The following is a 17,898-nucleotide window of genomic DNA, read 5'->3' as shown; positions in this document are numbered from 1 at the left end:
GCAGCTCTCCCAGAGCTTCAGGCCAAAGAGACAGGTTTCCAGTGAGGCAGCTCTCCCAGAGCTTCAGACTAGCGACAGGTTTCCAGCGAGGCAGCTCTCCCAGAGCTTCAGACTAGAGACGGGTTTCCAGTGAGGCAGCTCTCCCAGAGCTTCAGACTAGCGACAGGTTTCCAGTGAGGCAGCTCTCCCAGAGCTTCAGACTAGAGACAGGTTTCTAGTGAGGCAGCTCTCCCAGAGCTTCAGACTAGCGACAGGTTTCCAGTGAGGCAGCTCACCCAGAGCTTCAGGCCAGAGACAGGGTTCCAGTGAGGCAGCTCTCCCAGAGCTTCAGGCCAAAGAGACAGGTTTCCAGAGAGGCAGCTCTCCCAGAGCTTCAGACTAGCGACAGGTTTCCTGTGAGGCACAAACAAAGGAGAGTTAGAATCTGATCTCTCACTGGAGACAACTAAGATTCTTTCAGTAACAGAGGCTCAGGTTGCTAACCAAACTAAGATCAACACTGCGGCGTGGAAGCAAGGTCTGGCAGGTGTTTATAAAGGGAAGGTCTCCTAATGAGTAGATGCTTCTCAGGTGTGCTGGAAGATTCCAGCCCTAGGAGACCCATGGCGCACTCTGCTGGAGACAGGGGGTAATTTCCAGGTCCCAACAGTAACTCCAGCCCTAAGAGAAAACAACAAAAAGCAGAAGAGGATCCTCGGCGCCCTCTGGTGGGCAAGCCTGAGGATCCCAACACTGAGAAGGTTGTGAGTACCCGGTTCGATCCTCACAGCCTCCACTCTGGGTTCCTGAGCAAAACCCTTAACCCCACACTGCTCTCCGGGCGCCACACAGTGGCAGCCCACTGCTCCCCAAGGGGAGGGGTCAAAATGCAGAGAGTGAATTTCCCCATTGTGAATTTACATAGGTTAAATTGAAAATAGTGTGGTACCTTAAACTGAACCCTGTGGTACCTTTTGTGATGTTTAAGTTTAACCTTGCATAGCTACAATGACCTTTGATGAACATAATATTTTTTCTGGTTTCCTTTCCTTTGTCAAATCAAAGCTTTAAGTCTACAAAAACACATGATGGGTGTCAGACTAATCATGACTCCTAAAAAAAAAAAAAAAAAAAAAAAAAAAAGAGTCAAACTGTAAGTATGTCATTAGTAATGTTATGCTAATCAAAAGTACCAAATGGATCTCCATCAGTGCGCATTTAACACAGATGGAAAGGATTGTGCGTTAGCATAATCCCAAGAAGGGGAGATATCAGCTATGAACTTCTGAATATTATTTTGAAAATTGATGTTTCAAAAAAAAAAATAAATAAATACAAATTTGAATGAGCTGAGTGGCTGTTTCCTAAAATGGGTGTTACCTCAATCCCTATGGTGCGTCATGATCTTGAAACTGATGACTGGCTTAATAGTTCATTGCATTCACTTGCCTAGCCCCGCCCAGATAGTCATTACTGTTCATCTTATCCACCTGTTCCTGCCTCTATTAAATATTCCAGTTTAATTTATTCAATACAAACTCTTGAATAATTTGTCATGTTGCCAAATACATTTGCAGTCGGGTGCAGTCATTTTAGGTGTTACTACAAGCAAACTTCCTATTTTGATGTTTTAACTGTAACAGGGTGCAGCTGTCAGTAATTGTTTTGATGACCAGATATATATACAGTTGCAAGGCTCAAGATGTTATGGTTAGTTTCCTGTGCAGCTGTGAGGAAGCTGTACAGCTGCTGCCTTCATCCAAACCCTTCTGGCAAAGCAGGCTGCCTGCATTCTGGCCTGTGAGATTTTCACATGGCCAATGAACAAAAACAGCTGGCAAGTATTGTTTCTCAGCTCCGTTGGATCTACTGAAGGAAAATTAATAGTCTAACCTTTGTGAGCGTTTTCAAAAGGTCAGGTTAAAATAGAGTGGCCATACATTTTTCTAACATGGTTGACTAATTTAAAAATTGTATAAAAGGTATTTAAAGAATGAACTTTAATATTTCTATCAGTCAACTTTAATTTTCATGACAGATGGCACTTGAAATTCAACCTTTCACGTTAGCAATTTAGCTCCAGCAAACTGTCACAAACATGAAAGGTCACACAGTGGTGGAACCAATCAGGAGGGGGGAAATAGCCGTGTCCTGGCCAACAGATAGCAGGGGGAGGCTGGGTGAGCAGACAACAGGGAGACAGGATGCTGCAGGTCTCCGCTGAGTCTCTGCAAACACTGTAAATCACTTGGAAAGGCCCACATTATCATTTCACACCCAGAGTCTGTCCCACAGGCGGGCAACTGTTTTTCAGCCGACCCCTGCACAGTCAGATGGAAAAACAGGTGGCAACAACCATCATCGATATTTTTTACATATTTTTCCTAGTCGGACCACAACACATGGCTTTCATTCAAAGTATTACACAGTTAATCAGTGATAAAGTGGTGTTGATAGCCAGTATATACCAAAAATAACTCTGATTTGAGCTCCTCGACACTTACAGAGACTCCAAAGATTTTAGTTTTCAAACAATCCAATAAATGTTTTCACCAAAGAAATAGCAGATATAGATTTCAAAGGAAGGCTTAAGCAAATTTGTACCCTTTATCCTGGATGCTCTGGACTGTGAAGAAATTTTGTATAAAACTGATGTAATGTATTGTAATGTGGTGCAACTAAATATTAAATTATGCATATACGAAATGTACCAAATAATGGACTGATCTTTGACCTAATTGTTGAGCCAGCTAAAGCTTTCATTATTCCTGAATTTAAAACCATCCCAGTGCTGTGTATTTTTGGTACGCTGTTGAACTTTGTAGTAGCCCTGACACTGTGGGTTTTCATTGTATAAGTATCTTACCATGATGCTGCTTCTCTCTCACTCTGACCCTGATAATGATGCTCTACTGATGTCTGATCCTTCCTCCGTTGTTCTTCAGTAGACCAAAGCACATATCTAATATTAAAACAAATAAATACCACATCTATATACCTACAGTTTGTTTTGGTTTAACACTGACATTTTTGAGCTTTGTGTAATTTGACACATTTTAATCAGCATCAGTAAAAGGTAATGCCTCAGACCAAACCAAATAATCCATAATTTTTCTGGAAAAACCTGTGCTATGAATATACCCTGATCTACACCACCTCAATTCAGTGCTGCCAGTATCAAAGCTGGATGCTCCTGCACCCTCTAAGGCTGCCCCTGATCTTTACGCTTTACTGAAATATCTTCCTCTTTCTGGTTACAACCAAAGGACACAATTAATATGCACAGCAGACATCATCATTCTTTATTACAGAACAAAGAAAAAACAAGGATAAGCTATTTAAAGTGACAATTCATACTGTGACACAAGAAACACAAATCAGACACCTATACTACTTACTCCACAGTGATTTTAATGAGAACTTAAATAATGTGTTAATTCCATCCATCCATCCATCCATCCATCCATCCATCCATCCATCCATCCATCCATCCATCCATCCATCCATCCATCCATCCATCCATCCATCCATCCATCCATCCATCCGGTCCTGGACCTGCCCCAAGGAAGATATCTTAACCCCCTTGAACTGACTCCACTCAGCATGGACACCCAGTCACTCTGCTTCAAGCTCAGCTTAGATGACACTAAATTTAAAATACTATCTCCAGGATTAATGGTCTAAGGTCTCAGCAGGGCCTTGAAAAATAAATTAATTCATTCAGATGTATAATTGATTACTGCAATGGCATCCTTGCAGGTCTTTAAAAAAGAAGGTCGATCAAACAGCTGCAGTTGATCCAAGATGCTGCTGCCCACATCCTCCCTGAAACAAAGGAATAGGAGCTCATCAGCCTGGTGCTAAAGTCATTACACTGGCTCAATGTAACTCATAGAACAGACTTCGAAATACTTTTGTTAGTCTATAAATCCCTGAAAGGATCAGCCCCAAAATTACAGACTTGCTCAGTGTATCAACCTCACAGACCACCCTTGTCTTCTAATTCAAATCTACTCTCTGTACCCAAAACCAGAGCCAAACAGTAGAGCCACCTTACAAGGAAAGCTTTGTTTTGCCATTTGTATCAGGGTCATAATCCATATCTCCTGACCATAGGTGAGGGGTATAGAAAGACTCTTGACCTGCTGTGTGAAATCTGTATTCTTCTGCACATGTGGAGCGCTTTGATGTCCTGAACCATTCAAATAGAAGTCTGATGGTGGTTATGTTTAGTTAGTAGTATGACCAAATACATAAAAAAAGCATTTTTGCAAAACTTGGAGGTGAGCATTATGACCTGGACCTAAGGAAATTCAGCATCCTGTCTGACTTTGCAAAATTAACTCCTCCTGGATGAGCATGTAGCGACGGGGGACAGTGGTTTGCATTGTGTTGTTGACTTAATAGTAATCCCTTACATCGAGCAAAAATGTTCAGCGTAAAAACCCTCCTTTAACAGGAAGAAACCTCCAGCAGAACCAGGCTGAGTGTGAGTGGTGTTCAGAAGAGGGTAGATGGGATTTTGAGAAGTCAGAGGCACACTAACAAAAAGAACATAGAGGTGCTTATCCAGATGTTCTATGTTACAGAAGGTAATGGTTGAGAAGCCCTGCAGGTGGCTTTGTCTACAAAATAAACATAGTCCTGATGAGTCCAGAAAAAGCAACAGGCTAGAGGGAGCTTTTAAGACAAGTAAATGAAGCGAAAACTTTAGGTTAAGAGATGAAGCAACCAAAAACACAAAATTGAAGAAAGACTTGAAAGTTTTGATGTTTTCTCAGCTTAAGGGCTCCTTATTTCACTTTTAAAGAGAGCTACCTTGACTGCATGTTGTCTGTTCACAATACAATTTTCCAAATGCAAACACCTTGCCTCAAATCACCCCCAAGCCTTTTATCTGCTTAACAGATAATGACAAAGTGAAGGAAGTGCCGACACCTGGCCATGAAATAGGCTTTGAGTCAATGTCTGATCATCGATTTAAAGTGTGAATTTGATCTGACCATGATTTGAAACAGCTACCACAGACACACACCATCCTTTAGCCAGATTGGAATATTGAAGGATGAAGAAAAGTAAACAAGCTAATGAACAAAGGCTGTAAGCCATTTTAATTGAACAAAGAGTTCAAGGTAACTTCCAAGACCTCATCTTAAAAAGGTTATTTATCCTTCTCAGATACATTTGCATGAAATAGTACAGAGAAAGAAACAGGTGTCAAAGAACCCAGACAGACGATAACGCGACTAATTCTGACCAAAGTAAACAAACTACAGGTTTGACTCTCCACTTTAAAAAGATTTGTTTATTCCTCTGCCTCCTTTAGGAATATTGGGATGTGTAATAAGTGTAGTATTTTTTAGCTTTGGAGGCGAGGGTGTCAGAGTTAGAATCCCGGCTTTGAACTGTTGAACATCCAGGAGTTTAAGTAGGCCCACCTGATAAGCCACCAAGAACAGGGACACCCTCACACCCTCAACGTTGTGTGAGGGTGTCACACAACGGGTTGGTGGTCCTCAAGGCTGATCACTGTGGCCGCTCATATGCTTTTTTTTATTGAAGTTTAGTCCACAAAGTTTTTCCACTGAAGCTCAGATGGCTGCTCACAGTGAACCTGGTTCTGCTGGAGGTTTCTTCCTGTTGAAAGGGAGTTTTCCTCTCCACTGTTGTGACAAGGATGCTTGGTGTGAGGGATTGTATTTGAGTCAATTAGTCGATGCAATCAACTGGTTTTCCTTGGATAAAAAACTTTAACAGTATGATCTGGTTGAATTGTATTTGTAAAGTGCCTTGAGATGATATGTGTTGTGAATTGGTGCTATATAAATGAACTGAATTAAATTGAATTGTTTGCCAGAACCTACCACGGCCCAGTGGCATAAACATTAAAAGAGTACTGTAACAACCTGGCTTAGGGATTATGACAAAAAAGAGGGAGTGAATACATAAAAATGTATTTTAAAATATTTATTTAAAGAACATTAACAAAAACAACAGTTTAGTTTGATGAGCTGGTGAAAGCAGTTACGTAGAATTAACTGGGTGAAAAAGATAAATGTTAAATCTTACAATAAGCAACCAAACTAGAATAAATCCAAACAAGTGAAACCAAGCACTGGAGAAACAAACATGAAAAAATTGAGTTCAGAAATAAATTGATTCCTCTTTACACATCACCTAAGAAAAATGGCCAACTCAGGTGTTTCCAGTTAACATTTACTTGTCATCGTCTTGGTTCTGTTATGTTTTCTTTTTAGTATTCTATTTTACTTTGTTCCATGTTTTAGTTGTTTAATTCTTATTTTGTTGTGTTTTCTGGTTATTTTCAGTTTTCAGGTTTTTATTTATTGCCCTCTGCTCCCCTCTTGTGTTCCCCTTTTGACCTAGCTCCTTTCCTGTTCTGCTCACACCTGCTCCCAATCTGCTCGTTAGTCCTCTCTTTGTTTAAGTCTCCCATAAATACACTCTCTGTTCAGTTCCTCAGTGCTGGTTCCTCGTCAAACTTCCTCCAACTCCGTCTCTCTGAGTCTTCCTTCTCGCAACAAATTCTCATTATGAGTTCTTATGAAATCGTACGAAAAGTTATGCACAGTATTTCGTACATTTTTGAAGTTTTTCCTCGAAAAAACAGATCAGTGCGCATGCGCAACCAGACAGACGAAAAAAACAGATCCGCGGACGGACATAAAACTGGGAAAAACAGTGCAATAATTACTTCTTCATGTCTCTAACTAGGTTGCTTGCTGTTTTGTATCTTAGGGTTAGGGTTAATTGTATGTTAAATTCTATGTTATTGAATGGTGCGTAAGATGCGCATGTGCAAGGATATCTTGTCTCGAGGCAAGACGTAAAAATACGACGAAATACCACGAACAAAACGTCAAAAACATACGAAATTACGGTGCGTAACTTTTCGTACGATTTCATACGAACTGATAATAAGAATACACTGCTCCTCGTGAAAGTCTTCCCCCTGATGTCTCCATGGTTTCTGGTTTGTTTGACTTTGTTTTCATGTTTTGATTTTTGGATTTCCTGCCTCCGTGTTCAGTTGTTTGTTTATTCATCATAAATCATCAAGAAACTCACCTCTGCCTCCCTGCCTCTATATTAGGGTCCACAAACCTCAACCAAATCCTGACAATACTGTAGGTACATAACATGTCTATTGCTGTTTAACCATTAAGTGCAAAATAGTAACTTACATTTAATAATTTGAGAATTTGAAATGACTCCAAATCTAATATTTTACAATTAAAAGTAAAAATTCTTCAGTTACTATGTAAATCACCGACTTCTGCTTAAACTACATGTGAGTGACAGGGGACAAAACTAATATAAATTGAACCAGAATAAGCCATCCAAGGGCTCTATTTCTAAATGTTATTACTTTAAAAGAATCCTTCATTCTCATAAATTACCCAAATAGGTTTTAATTAGTAAATGTTGGAAATTTCACACTACTCTCTTAATTTAGATGTACTATTTCCCAAATTACAAACGATAGGAGGTGTTTAGGGCCATTTCAACATGGAGCCTGAATGTAATAATTTGCTAAGCAGCTGTGTTAGAATCTAAATCCATCTGGACTTGTCTGAGATTATCTTGTTTGAGCTGATTAGACTGAAAGCAACAAATAGACAGAACCATTTTTTTTAAATGTTTTCCCCTGCCAGATGCATCACATCCTATATAAATACATATAGGCTGCTGTGAATGAGTTTAGAATTACTTATCTATGCCTGGGGGAGCAATTTAAGGTAAGGGGTTTTTACAGCATATATATAAAAGAAAATCTTCCCACACAGAATACAGAAATACAAAATATTACAAAACAAAAAAGGACAGAGGGTTAATAGCGGTGGACCTCTGTGCTGCCAGCAAGCAATTACCAATATGGTAAGGGAACAGAGTATAACAAAACATTACCATCATATAGAATTAAAAATATAATATGAGCCAGCTCACAAATCTATTCACTTTAAGGGTCAAATGAATCTCTATTTTGTAATATATGAAGGCATTTTACAAAACTCTAAGTGAAACTGTAAAAAATTTATAAAGATGTGCATTAAAGTGAAAGGCAAATTCTTTCCAGCACAATAAACATAGCTGCATTACTAATGTTGTTATTGCTATAATATCTTCAAATAATTAGAAAATACAAATATAATGGTCTTTGTAACATGCATGTAAGAGTGGAGACAGAGTGTCACTGGCCCCTGCTGAACTAAAAGGGCTCCTTTAATAGAGGAATCACAGGCCGCAGGATTAATTTAAGACATCCAACCGCTGGGTTACAAAGCAAAAAACTTTTTTTTTATTTTTTTGCCGGATCTGTTCCCTCCATCAATTGTAAGGACACGCCGATGCTTGTAACAGCCTTTTAGATAATCTTGTATCATATTCCTTCTGTATGTGGTGTGGTAACAGTGGTCAGGTTTGTTCAGAAGGACCACCAGAGCACCCCGATTTCAAATCAAGGAAATCAACCATGATGCATTGCCTAGGCCTGATATCCTACAGTAAGTTTTGTGGTGTTTGTGTGTGATTGTGATGTTTAGTAAGTAAATGGTTCTAAAAGGGAAAAAAAAAAACAACACAAGAAGCATTCCTCTGCTCACACTGTCTCCACTCCTTTAAACAATGCCTTTTTTTAATCGAAGTTTAGTCTAAAAGTTTTGCCACTGCTGCTTTGTTTTGGCCATGTTTATTTATTCTTAACTCAAAACTGATCATAAGAGGTTTTGTAAGAATGGCCTGTTGAAAATTATTTATATCTCTCTCAATAATCATTTGTCTCAGAGGAATCAACAGAGTATGAAATTAATTGTTTTTTTTTAACACTCATTTCCAATTGAGGTTTCTAAACATGAAAGATATTAAAGCCAATTTTAGACACAATGGAGACATTTAGCAGTTTTTAAAAATATTTTCTTGGGTCTTCGCTCCTTCATAATCTAATTCTTTGAAGGTGGCAATAAACTGGTGTGTCTTACCACCACAATCTGGTATGAAGAGGGGTTCATGAGTTTTTGCCTTTTAAGCATATGTATTTAAATAGCTTACTGTAAAAATTGTTTATAATTTTTTTTTATTACATAGGTCAATAATTTGTATATGTTTCATCAACAGGTTTATTTGTAATGTGAGTATTATTCCTAACTTTTCTACTTTGCATTATGTTTAACTGCAGAGTTAAGTCTTTTTTTGTCCAAATCTTATTCTTGTATTTTATGCTTCTTACTTATTTTCTAACTTATTTTATCTGTTGTCATTCGGTGTCGTTTTCCTTTTCTTTCCCCATCTCATCTTTTCTACTATTCTTTCTTCAGTTTCTTACTGTTGTTTCTTCCTCTAGTTGGGTGGATGCATCTCTTTGTATCATATGGTTACAGCTATTGTACAGGACTAACCTGGTTCTCTAACATGTCAATGATCTAGGGGGCAATTAGAATTTAGGAATTACTGCCCCCACAACTCTGCCCATACAGTCATACGGGGAATCCCTTATCTTTAGCTCCCTTTACAGATTTAGGATGCTCACAACATGCACGTAAGCTTGACAGATTCGGAATGAGTTTCCTCGTCTTTGTTCGACCTTTGTCTCTGCAGAAAATAACAAAACAAAATAACACAGAAAAAAACACAATGAAGATCCAGGAGGCTCAGTTTTACTGAGGCCAGAGTTTGATGGTTTTCCAGTCATGATGGATGTGCCTGTAAATTATGAAGCTGAAGCCACCTATGACAAGGACATTAATCTTAAACTTAGATCAGTGCAAATCTATTCATATTTTTTAAAGAACTTAATTTTTTTTCTCGTATTAGTTTAACTTGACTGAGAAAAATGCCCTCTTTATTGCTGCAGAGGTATCAGATTTTTTATGCATGTCCCCTCTGGTGTTGACTGGATAAATCTCTCTACATTGCAGTCTGTCTTTGCAGTATTAGATGGTGAGACTGCATTTCTCTGGATTTCCACAGAATAAGAAAATCCTAAAGGATAAGAGAATAATTCTTTAATTGAAGCCTTTTGTTTAAGCGTTTTCTTCTTTTAAATTCTGTTATTAACACAAATTAGACCCTTGAAACTCTGTTTCTCATTTACAACACAGACCTGTTCAAAACATTTTTTTTCTTCAGATAATTGTAAAAATTTCCTTTCAAAGGATTGCAAGATCATTAATAATGAAATATGGTAATTCCAACCCTTTCCTCAATCTGACTCCATCTATTTTTGGCCGTCACATTGTGCAGATACTCTGCCAGTGTTTCAATGAGTAGCGCAGACGTTTTGTTTGGCTGTTACACAATATAAGTAAACACCACTGAATAAATTTGGTCAAAATACACAGAAAAAGAATCAGAAAATGAAAACCATACAAATGTACACACTAAGAACTCTGATAAACTGACTTATCCTTTTTTAAAACTCATCAATAAGAGTCCTGCAGTGTGGCCCAACTGGAATCTATTTAGCTTTGTTGTTGAAATTTAATTTTAGTAAATAAGGATGTAATGATTAGGATTGAACAGCTAGGGTTTTGGAAAAACCCATTAGGACTCAGAATTTTACACTACACTACATATTTAAATAAGATTTAGACATTAGCCTTAGACAACTTTTATTGTTAATTTATAATTTTCCTATCAGAAGTTTTCTGTCTCTAATACTGATCAGAGAAATTTAGAATTAGAACAAATGGAATAAGCATAACACTTTAACTCATCCATTTATTTTGTTTTTGTTATCCCCATAATTGTGAGCATCTCTATGTGCATATAAGGCCTATTTCTTAGAGTTATTATTGAAAAACCTCAGTCTCAGACCCAATACAGGCGAAGCCTGATTTAAGTGTATATGACAAACTTCTGACTACATCTGAAGCATCTAAAGCCATGTAGGCTGTCACTACCGGACCTGTACTCCATACCCGATCTGTGCCGGAATCCATACCACAAGCTCTTGTATGCATGCACAACCACTAATAGATCTTAATCGCACTAGATGTGCGTTACGAAACATTTCCAAAAGGACTTATTTCTGTCGTTTAATTATAAAAAGCATATTGAACTACAAAATCTAAAATATTAATAATAATTTTGCTGAGCGAATGAGTGTGTTTATATCCTGTTTATTGTATCACTAATGTGTACCTGATCTGTGTCGTACTTCTTGCAGGACATTTTTTGGTTTTGGTCATTTATTGGTTTATGTTTGTATTTCATTGTACTTCTAAAGTTTATAGTGTGTAATCTAGAGAAAAACATCACAAAAATAAAGAGCAATCATATTTTGTAGGACTGCCCCGAGCATGTGTGGTGGTGACATAAACAAGAGACGTAAAAGAAATTATGTAAATGATTTAATTCTGTCAGCAAAGTCATTTTTAATATATTTTTCAAAGTACTTTGCTAAGATTTTTTTACATAAGGATAGAAAAAGACATTCTATGTACTGTAACTGATTTTTTCAATAGTGATCTAAATGTATTCGTAGTTGCTCACGTGACAGGGAGTTGATGTTACAGATTGTGCATCTGGTACAGATCCGTTAGTGACAAAGCCTTCAACACCCTTAACATGCATGCATGGACAGGATCAGCAATGAGCAAGAACATCAACCAAATACAGCTCTTAAAAGAAAACACCCAACATAGAAACTGGGTCATCCACAACTTAAGTTGGAAGAACCTTTCTGTCTGTTCCTTGATCAGAGCGAGCTGGATCTAGCTGTAGCTAAAGCTCCTTTCCAGGTTTAGGTTAAGTTTCTATCTCAGAGGGCTTTGTAAAATGTAACTACAGGCCAAAGAGTTTAGCTTTATTTATTTTTGGCCCAGTGTTTTCTATCTGAGACAGAACCACCAGATATATTACAAGAAAATGAGTTGCAAGCTTCAGTTCAATCTAACTCATCCAACTCTTTCTAAATAAGTACCCTTGTTGTGTTTTGTTTTTTTTCTTTTTCTTGTTGAACATCTACCATGTATCTGTTTCCCCTTCCACTTTAGGCCTGGTAATCATATTTTTTTGCCTTCAGCTCTATGGTTTGAGAATCGTCTAAAGCTGTACTGTTGTTCCCCTGGCAGAGAGATGGTTCATTATTAATTAGACCAGCTTTGAAGTAGGTCTGATTTATCTATCCATCTGCAATTAAGAAAAAAACCCTGTGTGTATTACAAAGTTCAGAGTGCAGATCAATTGCTTAATACTTAATGGATTTTTCCGTTTTGCGGTTATATTGCAAGGTGCCAAGCGCATAGCCACTTGATCAACTCAAGCAGCTCTCAAGCTCCGAATTTTACTGAAAAAATTTTTATTATTTACTTTTATGTCTGACAGACTAGAACGACTAGAACACTGCCTCACTCACTTTGTAATTTCGGGGGAAAATGTCTTTATGATGTAACCTTAAGAAAGAATTATAAATGCAGAAATAAGTTAGAAGTGACAGGTAGAACCGTTGAGGGTGGATAAAAGAGCCCCAGATGATCAAGACTGAAGAACAACAAGAGGGTATGAATAATTATTTCTGAGTCTTAAGCTGTGCAAAACTCAACTTTCAAGCCCTGCCAAATAAAATATATATGTACTCTGTGTTTTTGAAGAAGATATATCCACCTTACTTGATGGTATATGAAGGACAGGAGTTTATCAGTGTTAAGTTTAATAATCCCCTATAGCTGGTTTAGAAAAAGGTTTCACAAAACTCAAGTATCTGACATCATCACAGTTTATTTAGTGGGGACATTATAAATTTAAAGAGTAAAATCTCTCGCATTAAATGTATCTTATTTATTCAAATTCTAAAAAGTTTTTTCTCACTTACCCTGTCCAGGGTGAACCCCGCCACTTGCCCGTAGACAGCTGGAGAGAGGCACCAGCACCCCTTGCGACCCCAGCAGGGATAAAGCGCACTTTGTATTGCTGGTTTTAGTTTATAAAAACGAATGAATGGTACATGAGGGTTAAGTGTAAATCCTACATTGGAAATGAAGTTGCCCGTTAGGACAATTTAGATTGGACTTAATGAGATAGAGATCATAAATGGACTGTGTCATTTCCATTCCAGAAATATGATGAATTCCTAGAACAGAAGTCAGCTGTTTTCCTCTTTTGGCGTTGACAGACTCTCGATTCAGCTTGAGGCCTGCAACACCCGGCTTCAATTGAACTTTGATAGTTCAGAATTCTAAACAGATGAACTTAGATTCAGTTAGGCATATTATCCTCAGGCTCTCGCTCAGATCTGTCCTTTGCAACCTCTTTAAGATACAAAAAAAAAAAGAAAAAAAGGTGAAGATAGATTAAGGAACAATAAGCCTCATAAATGGAAGGATGCAAATCAGAAACCTTTTCCACTGTGTGAGTTAAAGGCAAGTTTATGACAAAGATTCAACCTTGGATAAAAACAGTTACAGTATGAGTAACAATTGAACAAAATCCAAATTGTAGCTATATTATATAGTCAGATCAATGCAAAGGATCTTGTTTTCTTTGTTTAAAATAGGTTTTGTTAAGTACCACCTTTTTTTGGCTGTTTAAAACGACCCACACTAAAGGGTATTCTCAGTTTGGGTTTTCCTTAGCTCTAATTTCCATTGGTGGTTTTCTCATTTTATTGATTAACATGACAAATCTGTCCAGCTGCCCATATTTGAAACAAACCCAAGGCAGCGATTAGGGAACCTTGCATAACTTTTAGTCAGACTCATTGTAAAAGAGAAGAGCCTGATAAGGCTCAAGGCAGTGAGATATAGCTCTGGAAATAAAAGCATGCCATCAAACCTTAGGATAGGAGCTGTGAGGATAAGCTAATAGCCTACTACCCAATGCCAGCTTGCTATACCTGTCATATACACTATAAGCCCAGGATACAGCTTTTTAGCAAATTATAACTTAAAGGTATAGTGGAAAATGTTCTTTTTCCCGGTGCATCATCAAAATAAGTGGTCCTCCTAATTGTCAATCATTCTGGGGATATGTTTACGTAAAGCCGTCCTGTTTGTTCCCATTTTCACTTACTGGTGGTGAACCTGACATAGTGGAAAAAACTTCAAATCATTTGGAAAGTAAGCTTCTATGAGCGATGCAAAGAGCAACTTTTAAACAGAGCGTGCATGAGCATAAATGGGCTTGTGCATGCTCTCGCACACGTATACACTCAAAAAAAAAAACTTGTTCCCAGAATGTAATAAAATTATGGAAATAATTTCCACCTAAATAAAATGCATTAATTTAGCGAGAAGCAATTTTGTTAAGTGAACAAAGGGTAAATATGTTGGGTCAACGTGTTGTATTTGCATTACTATTACTTAATTACCAGGGGTCAGTCCAACTAGATAAATATAGGTAAATGTAACATACTAACATAATTTTCTTAAGCCATTTAAACTTGTATGATAGGATTATTAGGTACATAATTTAATAGGGTAGTTACAACTACTTTTCAAAATAGTACAGTACATGAATTTATTGTGCTGAGCCCACAAAACAAAGTTAGGTAAGAGATTAACTTTATCATATGAAAATGAACATAAGTAATTATTCACAAAATAAATCATTTTTAACGTATACATATTCAGCTATTTAAAATGTACATGTCAGCCTATATACCCCCAGCTGGTGTCAAGTTTGGAAAAGAAAAACATGAACTAAATTGGATTTGTTGAAATCGCTTTACTTTAAAAATGACTACGTTGTGAAAATACAACAAACAATACAGCCTGAAACAGTGTCCAACATCATGTCTGTAAAAAAACTACAACAGATAGACAAACAAAAGTTGTAACTCCTGAGTTAGGAAATTGGAGCCCCCTGTCATTAGGTGTCTATATTTAGAGCTTTCAGCAAAGCCCTTTACAAAGTTATACGCAGAAAGTGGTCCTGTCAACTGAGTGCAAAGACCAATATTTGAGAACAACCAAAATACAGCATAATGCATCCATATCAAAATAGTTTTCTTTAGAAAATAACAATTTGTTTTAAAACCTTACCTTTGCATAAAGAAACATTTCAAAACATTCTATTTTGTAAACCCAAAATAGCAACAGGATGTATTAAAACACAAACACAGCTTTCAGTTCAGTAACTACTCAAATGGCTTCAAATGCCTTCCCATTAGAGTAACTCCAAACCTGTAGTTTACTCTATTGAGGGTGACTAACACGCAAGTAGAGTTTTCAGTGTTTGAGTTTTTTTTGAGAGTATGTTTCCATCAAGCTCCACGATGATCTTCTGCAAAGCTTCAAAGGTGTATCTGAGCTCTGGCGGGTAGCTGATGTTAAGCGCATATACAAGCGCAAACAACATGACCACAGCAAGTGGCACGTTTCCGAGCCCATCCAGAACTATACCTACATCTTCCGGTCCATCACCTGGCTCTGCACCTTCCTTGCGAATGACAAATATTCCAAATGTCGTCTCCATCACTGCAGCTTCACTGCTCCCACAATCTGTGTTCTTCACAGAAAAAAGGGGGAAATAGAGGATATACATGTAAAGATATGTTATACTGGTCCCATTTTTAAACACACTAAATTACATACCATGTATTCTTTCACAAGGTTCTCGGGCTCTTCATTCAGGTACACACACAGGGCTTTGATGATTCACTCTCTTTTGACATCAATGGCGTCAGTCTGAGTATGTAGGACAATAAATTAAAGATAAAACATTTTAATCAACTGGTAGAAGATTTTACAAACAAAACTTTAAATAATACATTCTTCAAAATGTAAAAATCATTGACAATTTTTATGATATATGAACTTACAATATCCATGGGTGCATTGGTTTTATGTACCAGCAAGACATTTTATCATAGAAATATGTCAAATGTAAGCATGTGGTCCCAGGAAACAGAACCTACCATTGCAACATCAGTGGACATTGTCACATCTGCCCAAGGTTAAAATTTTATCAGATCCTTCTTCATAAAAGTACATTACACCCCTCTCCATCTAGTTTTATTTCTCTCCATCCCTCTGAAACTTCCGCTTTAAATTTCAAGCATTAAGTTTAGAATATTGAATCGGTACAGGTTTGACAATTTCTATTTTATTCTATTATCATACCTTGGTGATGGGTATCATGATGCTCCTTATCTTTCTTCCTTGAACGCCGCCTTTCTTGCCAAACACCCTCATCAAGTTTGAAGAATGAGCATCCAGCTGGGAGAAGAACTTTGACAGCAAACTGATGGTTGTAATCCTCTTAAATTCAGCAGTTAGCTTAAACAGAAAGGGTACACAAAAGTAAATTTAACTATCATAGCATTGAAATGACCGACTAGTTTAACAATTGTCATCTACCACCAAATCCTAAATCAGCTTACAAGTTATTTCCAAGGCTAGCCCACATTTTGTTGGCTGATATAAATCACACTGTACATATTTCAATCAAAGTTAATGAGTGCTGTGCATTTATTCAAGATGGAAATAGGATGATTAATTACTAATTTAATTTATGAGGCAAACAATGCAATCACATTCCTAAAATGAAAAAGCATTTCTGAAAATACTTTTTCATTTTCAAAATTTACATTTCAAATTTATTTTTGGTATGTATTTTCTGGGGTACATTTTCAAAAAATCAATCTCAAATGTATTTTTCTTTTTTATTTTAATTAAGTAAAATGATGAGAAGCATTAAAGAAGAAATTTAAAATGCAAACAGGATGATTGATTACTAATTTCATTTATGAGTCAAACAATGCAGCCACATTCTTAAAATGAAAAAGCATTTCTGAAAATGCTTTTTCATTTGAAATATGGTAACGATTTGCTTTCCTAGCTGGGCTACAGCACAACAGTACATTTATGGTAGCACACATTTGTTCCCTCGTCAACAAAGTGAATAAAATCTGACTGTGGAAAGCTCCATAGTGCGAAGAACTACTGTGTTGATGTTAGTAGCTGGATGAGCTAATGCTACGTGGAGTTGACATAGAAACCCCGCCAAGGTGCCGAGATGCCGTGGTAGTTTCCAAACTTAGAGCTAATGACTGTTAAGTGCCGAGCTTTCTGCGGACTCCACGTGAAGCCAAGATTCGGATTGGGGGGAAATTCATCACCACTATTATTATTAATGTAGCCTATGTGACTGGAGCCTTTTAGCTGCAGCTACATTCACCAAACGCAGGCAATTATCCCCCACCAGCCATGCCTGCATCAGCTCTTAGCTCATTTTGTAAATGAATCCGCACGCGTTGTCAACCATGCCGTCGACCTCAGGATGCTAGCTTGTAAGCTTAGTTAGCTATGAGCATGGCGACAGTGTGATATATTAATGCACTCTAATAAAACGCCCAGTAACAAATAAATAATCCAAAATGCAAAAGAGGACAATAACTAACTGTCTATAACATGTCTGCTGCCGTATTGTTTTCTGTTCGATGGATGATAAAAGATTAAACTTACCTTCTTCCACATTTGAAATTTCTTTTCAAAATGTCTACTCCTTCTGCCAGCCAGAGTCGGGGACTCACTCACCTTTGACCGTGGCCTTCAAGAGAGGGGAATGTGCTCATTACTGCCACCTACTGCTTTGGAGTGTTATTGATTTGCAATCTTAACCCATTAGAATTAGGTTGTTTTAACATAAATTATTCAAGTAAATTTTAAGTTGTTGCATTTTATGCTAAATCTACATGATTTAAAACTGTTCAACCACAAAACATGATTTTATATAGTAGAAGCTACATGTTAGACATAAGATAAGGTAACAGACACCCAGTTTGCTTTTTTTGAGTGTAGGGTTATGTATGTGCATTTTTCTTTTGTGGAGAGGGGAGGACTTTTCAAAAAATCACAAACATTTTCCACTATACCTTTAAATGCTTGGTAATATTTCTGTGTAACTTGTGACTCCAGTCTCTTCCAAATCAGCAGCTTGTAATGCCCATTTTCAGACCTA

The 17,898-nt window shown here is 37.4% G+C and overlaps 1 long non-coding RNA gene across 1 annotated transcript; it reads right to left on the bottom strand.

Annotated features, from left to right (window-relative positions):
- Positions 1-15,273: 15,273 nt before the first annotated feature.
- On the bottom strand, positions 15,274-16,378 carry LOC119785993. Its single transcript, XR_005281116.1, has 3 exons — positions 16,059-16,378; positions 15,531-15,623; positions 15,274-15,444 (listed from the first exon to the last, which is right to left on the bottom strand). It is a non-coding gene; the product is annotated as an uncharacterized LOC119785993 (long non-coding RNA).
- Positions 16,379-17,898: the final 1,520 nt, after the last annotated feature.

The sequence above is a fragment of the Cyprinodon tularosa genome, unplaced genomic scaffold (assembly GCF_016077235.1).
Source record: "Cyprinodon tularosa strain WSP-4 unplaced genomic scaffold, ASM1607723v1 ctg261, whole genome shotgun sequence".
In the NCBI taxonomy this organism is placed as follows: Eukaryota; Metazoa; Chordata; class Actinopteri; order Cyprinodontiformes; family Cyprinodontidae; genus Cyprinodon; species Cyprinodon tularosa.
This window is presented reverse-complemented; position numbering and strand designations above follow the sequence as displayed.